Source organism: Tympanuchus pallidicinctus, unplaced genomic scaffold, assembly GCF_026119805.1.
Source record: "Tympanuchus pallidicinctus isolate F22 unplaced genomic scaffold, pur_lepc_1.0 scaffold4, whole genome shotgun sequence".
In the NCBI taxonomy this organism is placed as follows: domain Eukaryota; kingdom Metazoa; phylum Chordata; class Aves; order Galliformes; family Phasianidae; genus Tympanuchus; species Tympanuchus pallidicinctus.
Window position 1 is genome coordinate 24164270 of NW_026294758.1, and position 10156 is coordinate 24174425.

The following is a 10156-nucleotide window of genomic DNA, read 5'->3' on the forward strand; positions in this document are numbered from 1 at the left end:
AAAAAAGTCCCAAACTACTTTTGATTGGGAAAACATCTATTACATTAATTACAATTTGTGCCATTGGTCTGGCGTTTTGAGTACTGGTATTAATTAAAAAATCCATTTTCCATACCTAGAAGCTCTGAAAACAATGTTTTACCATGGAAATATTAACACAATGCAAAACACAATAGGACAGTTGTGCTTTTAGACATAAATGATTCATGCTGCAGTGAGTCACAGTTCTGCATAAGGGAATTGCTTTCCTGGCTCCATCAATGCTCAGTTTATATCCTAAAACATTATACTTGACTGTTCACTGTTATATTACCTTGCATAACTAAGGTTATTTTTGAAGACTACCAAATAACCTATACAGCCATTTTGTCTGTTGTTTTGTGCTGCAAATATAGGTAGCAATGTCATACTTCATCAGTAGTGTCTCATTGTAGTTAAGAAGATTAGGTCAGTGTGCCATGTGGTTAACCTCAAATTCCCTCAAGGAAAACACTTCTCTATAGTAAATATATCTATAAGGCTGTAATTACTTGGCCTTAAATTTTTAAAGCCTTAAATACTTCAGAGTATTTCAGCTGTACTTCCTTATGCTTATTTGTTATTTATTGCGGTTTATTGAGAGTTGATTGCCTGATGCTGTGCAGACATAAAGATATTGACCAAAGAATTAACTTTTTTTGTGAAGTTCCCTCTTTTGTGCAACAGAATACTGATTGTGATTTTGAGTTTTCATATAATCTGTAACTTAAACTGAACTGGGAATCTGTATACAATTTTCCATAATGACCACATGCAAGCAGCTATACGAAAGGCATTTACTTCAAGCTGATAAATAAATTGTACTGCCATGAGCTGAAAAACAAGGAATTCAAATGCCACAATCCCATGCTGTCCCACAGCTACAAAGAAAGATAGCTCGTATCAGACTCACTTCCAAGCAAAAATTTAGATTAAAGTTTCAAGGCTACAGCTGATTTCTAGTCATTATTCTCCCTGATCTCAAGGCAAAAGTCGATAGAGTTAGATGAAGGAAAGAGCTCGCCAAACCATTTGCAATTTAAGTAATTTTCAGTATCGCAAAGGCATGCTGGAATAACTTGCTGCTAACCAGGTCCTTCTCGGAATGGTCAGAATGAACAGTTACTTGTTTGCTGATGGACCATCTTTGCTTCAGTTTTCTATGTGCAACACCAGGAGTTCAATATTGTTTCAACCTAGTAACTGGGCATTTTGCCAGAAAAGGAAAACCACAGTGATTTGTATGATATGTAGTAGTTTACGGAAATACAGTCATGCCTTTATAAACAAGATGCAATATGACAGTCATGGTTGTTCACTGGTTCCTGTTCATCATTAGAATTAAGTAGGAAAAACTGCTGAGGAGAAAAGTTGCCACGTGGTGGATTATCTGTTCCTTGAAATCCTGAAATAAATGAATTTACTTTTCTTAGCATTTAGACCTTTCTTTAAGGGGAAAAAAAAAAAAAAAAAAAAAGTTTCAGGCAGCCAAATGCATCAGGCAGATGTGGCTGGAGAAAGTACCTGTGGTGCCAGCTGGATTTGTACTAGCATTCTTGGAGAGACAGAGGACACAAATGGCTGCTTTGAATTTAATATATCTTATTTCCTGCCTGCTGGTGTTACTTATGAGACATTGCTGTCCACTCTGCTATGCCCTCCAAATGCCTTTTTTTCTCCTTTCAGTTTTTTTTCTTCTTCTTTAATATGGACTTTTCATGAAATTAAATAATAAATTGTTGCCTTAAACACTTGGCTCCAGTTATTTTGGTTCTTAACCAAAGACAGAAAGCAGTTCATGGTAAAGAGTAAAGGCAAGTGGCTAACACATTTTAAAATATATTTTTGGCAATGAAGAAATTGTGAAATAGGTTTTTACTTTTTTTTTTTTTTTTCCTGAAATAAAGCTTTTCATTAGAGCTATTATAATGTTTCTGTCACCACTACTCTTATGCAGCTTGTTTGCAGCTCACAGCATAATTATATAATGTAAGACCTCTGGTGACAAATTTCACAGATTATCCAAAAAATTATTTACACAAACCAGCAAGCTTCAAGGTAAAACTGGTAGACTTTAGTCTTATTTAGGTGTCAAAAGCTCTGCCCAACCATCCCAGCGTGATTTAACACTGCTGCCAAAATGCACTGGAGATAACCAGAGCATAGTATTCAAATGGTTCTTTATATAACCACATATATTGGAGTATGAGGCTTCCCAGTTTAGTGTGTTTGTATGCAAGCATTTGTACATATTTAGGTTCACATACATGATCATGTGTGTTTTGGATATGTGTGCCTTTTTTGGTATATTTTAGATACTATTTACTTCCTAACAGATAAATTGTGCATATAGTTTAAGTTCATAGTTTCATAGTTTGAAAACTGTAATTTGAGTGCTAGAAAGTGACTGATAAACCCAATATTTAATTTCATCATTTAAGTTGTTTTACAGCAAGGAAAAATATAGCTGGTGAAGTTTATATACATGTATATGCTTCATAAAATAATTGAACCCCAGTGCCCTGCCCTACACAGCCACATCCTCATTACTGCATGATCCTCACCACAACCAACTCAAGGTTCCCATCTATGTTTTCCTGGTCTGACAGCCAAGGAAGAAATAGCATGTACTGTGACTTGGAGAAAATTGCAGGTATGCCAACTGACCAGCAGCTCTCTGTGAGTTGACTGCCTGGCTGATTGTTGTTCCTTGGCTGCTGGATGCGCCTAAGCAGAGCAACTCAACTTTGATGGATGAAACAGGTCTTTACCCTGAATTATGTCCCTGGGCAACATTTTGTGCAAGCCAATTGAAAGAGCTTAACATCTTTGAAACCTCAATGTCTTCATCAAATTTTGCTGAAACTGTCTACATTTGGGCACTTAATGGCATACAATATTGCTCGAGGATGCAATGAACAAGCTGGTGCAGCAAAGAAAAAAAAGTCTTTCTTCAAAGAGAGACAGTTCTAAACACAAAGGCAGTAAGGAAGGACATGCAGAAATACAGTCACATGGCTTCAATAATTTGGAGGAGTGACAAGAGCCTATAGAAAATTCCCCAGGCCTCAGTCAACATCCTCCCTGGTGTGCAGACTCCATGGATTGATTGCAACAGTAAGTCAGAATTGAATGGGTAGATTCAGCCTTCAAGTTAAAAAATGATCACCTAAATTTGCAGTTAATAGTTGCACATTTGGTTATTATTTCTTGACTCTGCTTGTGCAAAGCTGACAGGAGTTCACTCAAATTTACAGTGAGAAGTAGTAAAACCTTTTGGAAAGTGTATCCCATCCCAAATATTTCATAGTGAAGTTTATGGATTTTTTGCCCTCTTTTTTTACGTAACACCACTGGCATTTGACAAGGGGATTTAATTCATGAACTTTTTAATTTTACTTTGAAATGCATTTACTTTGGTATACATTCTCTGATACATACCCTCACACATATGCAGATGAATGCACAAAAGGTGAAAATACTTCAATTATTTAGATATCCAGTTTATTTGAGAACCTGCTGTAACTTCATAGGTACAAATTAGATAGATTCAAGATTTCTCTATGTATTTTTTTATCTGTCAGATTATACAGGTCTCCAAAATCTAATTTTTGTGTGATTTTTAACATGCACATTGCCTTTAGGTTACTGGGAGAACAGAACCACAAAGCACTATCTCAGCAGTCCTTTCATGTTCAGTCTATATGCCAAATAAACACATTTTTTTCTTTTGTTTTTCTAGTGTACCAATTTTCACACAGCTGAAATCCCAATCATCTGAAAATTCTATGTACAGAAATATGCTATTAAAAGGAATTCAGAAAGCACTTGCAAAAAAATGTTTCCCTATCATGAGCAACTGATTCATACTTGTAACAGCAGACTTTGAAAACCAGGAGTGAAATCAAAGAATAATAAACAATAAATTATCTTCAGAGAGCAGCATATCCAAACCTGCTATTGTGATAACAGTGCTGAAAGTTCGTACTAGTTTTGACATCAGAAATAGACAGCAGACAATTCTTGAATTAATAACTTCTTATTAGGATGCTTAAACTGTATGCTAACATTTTTTATCCAAATTTCAAATGACAGGCTTTTTTGTGGTTGCTTTTTTGTTGTTTGTTTTGTAATTACACTTCAAAAAAACAGAAACTGAAAAGAAATATGTAAACTGCCTAACATACCGATTAATCCTTCAGAGAATATCCTATGATTACTGCTCCTTTGGAAGAGTAGTCTGCTGATTTTGTAGGTGTCTCTGGAAGTAAATACTCTGAAAGATTTCCATGGAAGCTACAAGAGATAAAAAGAGCACAGAAATAATTTGACAGAGCAAATTCCCAGATACAAAGCACTATTTTTCAGCATAATCACCACCATTAGCTATGCATTTTCACCAGTGATGAACAAGAACCTGCATGCCATGCTTGTAATTGTACAGATGTATAGAAAACTTGTCTTTCACAGCGCCGTCACCGAAGTTGAAAGGCACCACCCACTGCCTCACTGTGCTCACATCCACTGATTGGCCTCCACAAACATTCAACAAATGTCAACGAGTGTTAGTGGGTGCCATTTTTTCCTCATAGAGGTATTCAGTGACACAGTTTTTCTTCATATGCACTTCTATGTCAGATGCCGTTGTGTCAGACTGCCCCTCTGCTGCCATCTGTCACAACAAATGTAATGCAACAAAATGTAATGCGATACTGGGGGGAAGATTCAATCTCTACTGTCATATCACCAACATCTGGATTAAAACATCATGGGCCAAGATCATAAAACGACAGGCACAGCTTTCAGAGCAGCCCTTATACAGTCAGATCAGTTCAGTTCCTAAGTTATAGTATTTAGACCTCTTTAATATGCAAAAGAAGGATAAAAGCAAATAAACAGTTTTACAGCACTGGTTTCTGACCTTTTCATAGCCTGAGGAATAAAAATGATAATTGTGTAACCATCTGCTATAAAAGAAAGGCATCACTCTACACTAAAGCTTTGTCAGGTGAAACACTGTTATCATGTTTTGGGTCTTGCTTTAATTACAGTGAAGACATAGCTATTAGAAACACCTTTTTATTTCCATCTGATTTTTCTGACCTACTCAGTAATTTAAAAGTAATTTTTCCTTGATAACATTTCTGAAGACAGTGAATTACACAGAATTTGTATTTGTATTAGCAATAGTAAATTAGTAAAGTTTCTTTCAAAATAGTAGGATCAAGGTAACAACCAAGTACATTTACACTTAAAACTTTTAATTTATATTATTTAATGCCACATACAAATTGCTTAAAGCTATAACATCAAAAACATTAAATGTAAAGCCACTTAAGTACATTTGCTAAAATGTGCTGAATAATTACTGAATTCTATTCACTATATTTAAATGATTCCGTCAATCATTCCAGTTACAATTAACCTGATTAAATTATCTACAAACTTACGCATAAATCTGCAGTGATTGTACAATATACTTCACCAAATAAGAGATCTAAGTATCTGTACTCCTGTGAAACACCCTATGATTCTCTTTGAAACAACCAGTAGTGACATTCATGGCTTTTATGGGTTCAGAAAGTGTCTTTCATAAAAAACCCTTGATGTTGTACGCATCATCCTACTGGATGTGGAAGACCATATACAACTGTTGAGTTTTTTTGTAGATCTCCTGAATGGTTTTTGGGGAAATTACTTTTTGATGTGTAGTTTGATATTGGATATATGTATCAGGAAAGAAAGAGTGAAAAGAACTCATCATCTTCTCTATCTCTTCAGTCTATCTTAGCTAATCATTAAGTAAGCAGAATAGAGTAGAATCTCTTTTTCAGCATTTTACTGCTTATAGCTTTGACTGAAATTTTGAAAACAAGATCATAAAGTATAAATATGCACATAAAAACAAAGTTACATTCCTAACACTGTTATGGATGCACAACCAAGCTCTTACAGGACTTGGATGTTGCAGAGCATATAGACATCTGACAGACTGTAAATCCAGAATATTATACGTTATGTTAACACACATACATAATGTGAAATAACTGATTTCATAACACAGTGGTGTTTAACAACTTTTATTCTGCTGTTTATGAAACACATTTTCCCCTCAAAAAAAAAACCAAAAAACCGCAACATTTTTGCAATTCAGAGTTTCAAGAAGTAAGCCTGAGTAGAAATTTCTAATAAAAATAAAAAAAAAGGAGACAAAACAAGATTTCTTCTGTTTCGTTGCTAGCCTTTTACTCATAAATACAAACAGCTTCAATGAAAAGTTTATCAGAATAAAGACTTCAAGACAGGAACATAAAAGATCTTGAGTAGTAAGGAATGCTATTAGCACAAGATTGATAAACATGACTGATCTTCTGTAGTTACACAAAGTCTCTTATGTAAACTGGATTCATCATTGTCATGAATGTTAGTATGTACATATTTTTAAAATAGTAAATGATTTTTCTTTGGCCAGAAAAATGCAGTATTTGTAAAGGCTTTGAAGAACCCCTTAAATATACTCCAAGTATTTTTAGAGCCATCTGTTAAAGCAGGCTAAAGCAATGTTCAAAAACGTCTAACATTTCCAGATGAAATGGTGTTCAGCAAAGAAACTGATTGTTCTCTTCACAGATTTACAGAAGAAACACTGAATAACACATGCAAAAATTTTAAAAATTTGGAGAATGGAAATATATTATACGTGTATCATTACAAAGGATCTTTAATTGCTAATCCAAGTAATGTATTTCTATGTGCTTTACATCACTGTAATCACGTACTTGGAATAAAAGTAATTCTGGAACAAAAATTATGTTTGTCCTCATAAAAACTTTCTCAAGTAGAAAAATAGATGATTTTTTTTTTTTTTTTTAAAGACTAACAGTCACAGCAAGAGATAAGCATGCTTTCTCACATTCTTAATACTGGAATAGAAATTGAGTTTAAATTATTTAACAATGCTTTTAAAAGGTATGCATTAGAGCTAACAAATCAAGTTTTTATTCTATACTCCTGGAGGCTGAAGGACATTAATATTTTAGGTCTATTTTCCTTCTGATACATAAAATAACATGCCTGTTCTTTAATTCCCTGGAGATCCAGTAACTATTACACAAATATTAAATGTAGCTTGGAAAGCTAGCTGCTTTTGATACTTTAATCTTTATTTATATAGATTATATATTTTATTATTATATATATAAGAAGTCTCAAATATTGACTTTAAGACAATTATGCTGTTCCATAGCATAGAATCTCAGTGTTTACTGAAGAATGAAGTCACTACTACGTTAATTAGCTCATTAACAGTCAAACAAGTGAGCCAAATCACTTCAAAAATTCATGGGCGGCACAAATAAAAATTGTATGTGCTGATGAGAGTGTTTCAGATAATACAGACTGAAATGTGTATGTGTATGTATGTGTGTAATTCATTAGGAAGATATTCCTTACAGCACTTTTTATACCAAGGTTATCTTTAAAACTATTTCCAGCTCTTGCAATTGAATTCAAGAAAAACAGAACAAAATAGACAAGATGGAAAATGTCGTAACATGTTATTGTAACATGTAAGAGTTTGGTTCTTGGTAGACAGAAAGAGCAGAGGTCAAGAAGACAGAGAGAACGCTAAGTAGTAAATGATCAAATATTACAAGTGAGAGAAGTTTCTTCTTCCTCCCTGCCGGTTGCTTTTTTTTTGAGGAAATACTAACCAGTCTATACAAGAATGCTTCTCAAAATGCTTCATCTGGTCTAACACATAATCCGTGTGAGTTTTCAAAGACATGTAACCCTTATTTTCATCCAAACAACTGACCCTACCAGCTCCAGAATTCCTATAATGGAAGAACAATCTTTACTTAATATCTAAGTGAGAAATTCACTCTTTTCTCAATTGAAATAATAGGTTGCACACATTTTCTTCTGTGTGGAAAAATCAAAATTGTGAAACATCTCACTCCACTTCTTCTGGCCTCAAAGGAAAATAAGAAAAAGAAGATAGCATAGCTTGGCATTCCTAAAAGTGAGGAGGAAAAATATGTAATTAGAGTACTGCTTCATAAGAAAAACCTTAAAGTCTCTCTCACTGAAGGTAACTTCTGATAATACTTTGCATATACACACAAGCACATTAATTAATTCTTATCAGAGACATTGGGAGAATAAAACAATGACCTCAAAAATATCAGATTTGCAAGGATTGGATTTGGCCTCATGAGAACAAGTTCAACCTCCCTGCTAAAGCAGGTACCCTACAATACATTGCACAAGTAGGTGTTCAGATGGGTCTTGATTATTTCCACAGCAGGAGATTCCATAACACCTCTGGGCAACCAGTTTCAATATTTTGTCATCCTCATTGTAAAGATGTTCTTCCACATGCTAGTACAGAACATCTTTTGTTCAAGTTTTAGGCCATTACTCCTTTTCCTATTGCTGCACATCACCAAAAAGAGCCTGGCCTCACCCATTTGCCTCCCACTTCCCTTTAGATATTCATAAACATTTATCAAATCCCCCCTCAGTTCTTCTTTTCTCCAGGCTGAACAGACCTAGGTTACTCAGCCTATCCTCACATGGGATATGTTCCAGGCCCTTTATCATCTTTGTGGCCTTCCAGTGGACTCCTTCTAGGAGATACCTGTCTTCTTGAACTACGGATCCCAGGCCTGCACACAGTAGTCTAAACGTGGCCTCACTAGGACAGAGTAGAGAGGGAGGATAACTTCCTTCAATCTGCCAGCTACGCTCTTTTTAATGGCCCCCAGGATACAACTTGGCCACAAGTGCACACATCTGGCTCATGGCCAACCTCTTGTCCACCGGGAGCCCCAGGTCCTTCTCTGCAAAGCTGCTCTCCAGCAGGTCCTCCCTTCACCTGCACAGACGCATGCAGTTGTTACTCCCCAGGTGCAACACTCTACACTTGCTCTTCTTAAACCTCATCATGTTCCTGCTTGCCCAACTCTCCAGTTTGTCTAAGTCTTATTGAATGGCAACCCAGGTTTGTATCATCAGCAAACCTGGGTTGACTCTATCCCTTCATCCAGATTGCTGACAAAGTTATTGAACAAGATCAGAGCTAGTGCTGCCCCCTGGGAAGCACAGCTAATTACTCCAACCAGACTCTTTGCTGCCAGAGACAACTCTCCAAGCTCCAAGTGCTGCCTGTGACAACAAGCTCCAAGCTGGTCAGTCAGCCAGTTCCAAATTCACCTCAACATCTGCTTATCTATCCCGTGTTTTCTAATGCTTGTGCATTGTCTTCTTGCTCTGAAGTTTGACGAGCACATCCCAGTTCAGCCACGCTGGTCTCTTGACTTTTTTCCTGACTTGTTACATTTGGGGATAAAGACCTGAGGAAAACCTCTTTAAAGATCTGCCAGTTCTGCTGTGCACCACTGACCACAAGGGCAGTTTCCCAGGACACTTTATTCACTAACTCCCTGAAGAGCTGGAAGATAGCTTTCCTAAAATTTAGAATCCTAATTTTACTCTTCGCCTGTCTCATATCCCTCTTGTGTAATCGACAAGCATACAGATGTATATTTGACAAGTATACAGAGAAGTCAGGCTGGTTTTTAGAGAGCATATAGATGAAAATACTAGCACACTGGAAAGGAATAATCAGAAATGAATGCAAAAGCTTACCCGTATCCTAAGCTTGCAGGAAAAACTCCAAGAGAAGCAATTGCCAGAGAAAGATCCTTCTTCCGTGGCAGTCAGCCCTTATATGGGGAAGCCCCCTTATAAGGGGACCACCCCTTCTGGCCACACAGCCGAATTGCCTTCACCTGTGCTCCTGTGGCTGACTCATTGCTTGCCCCAAGTGATCAGGGGTTCAGGCTGTGATTCAACAGTTCCCATACACATCTGGAGCATGAACTCAACCATAGCATGGTCACTACAGCTCAGGCAGCCTCCAATCCTGATATCACTAGTCAATTTATTTTCATTGGTGAGCAACAAATCCAGTATTGCTTCCCCTCTGGTGGGGCCATCTATTACCTGAATCAGGAAGTTATTATCTATGCATTGCAGGAACCTCCTGGATTGCTTAAAGCTCACTCTGCTACTTTTCCAGCAGATTTCTGGGTGGTTGAAGTCTCCCAGCAGGAGGAGTGCTTGCAATCACAAT

General features: G+C 36.5%; 1 long non-coding RNA gene across 1 annotated transcript; it reads right to left on the reverse strand.

The window, feature by feature from the left end:
* Window positions 1-305: 305 nt before the first annotated feature.
* Window positions 306-9748, reverse strand: LOC128089528 (uncharacterized). The gene is made up of 3 exons (XR_008210541.1): window positions 9670-9748; window positions 4206-4314; window positions 306-1423 (listed from the first exon to the last, which is right to left on the reverse strand). It is a non-coding gene; the product is annotated as an uncharacterized LOC128089528 (long non-coding RNA).
* Between the last annotated feature and the right edge of the window lie 408 nt (window positions 9749-10156).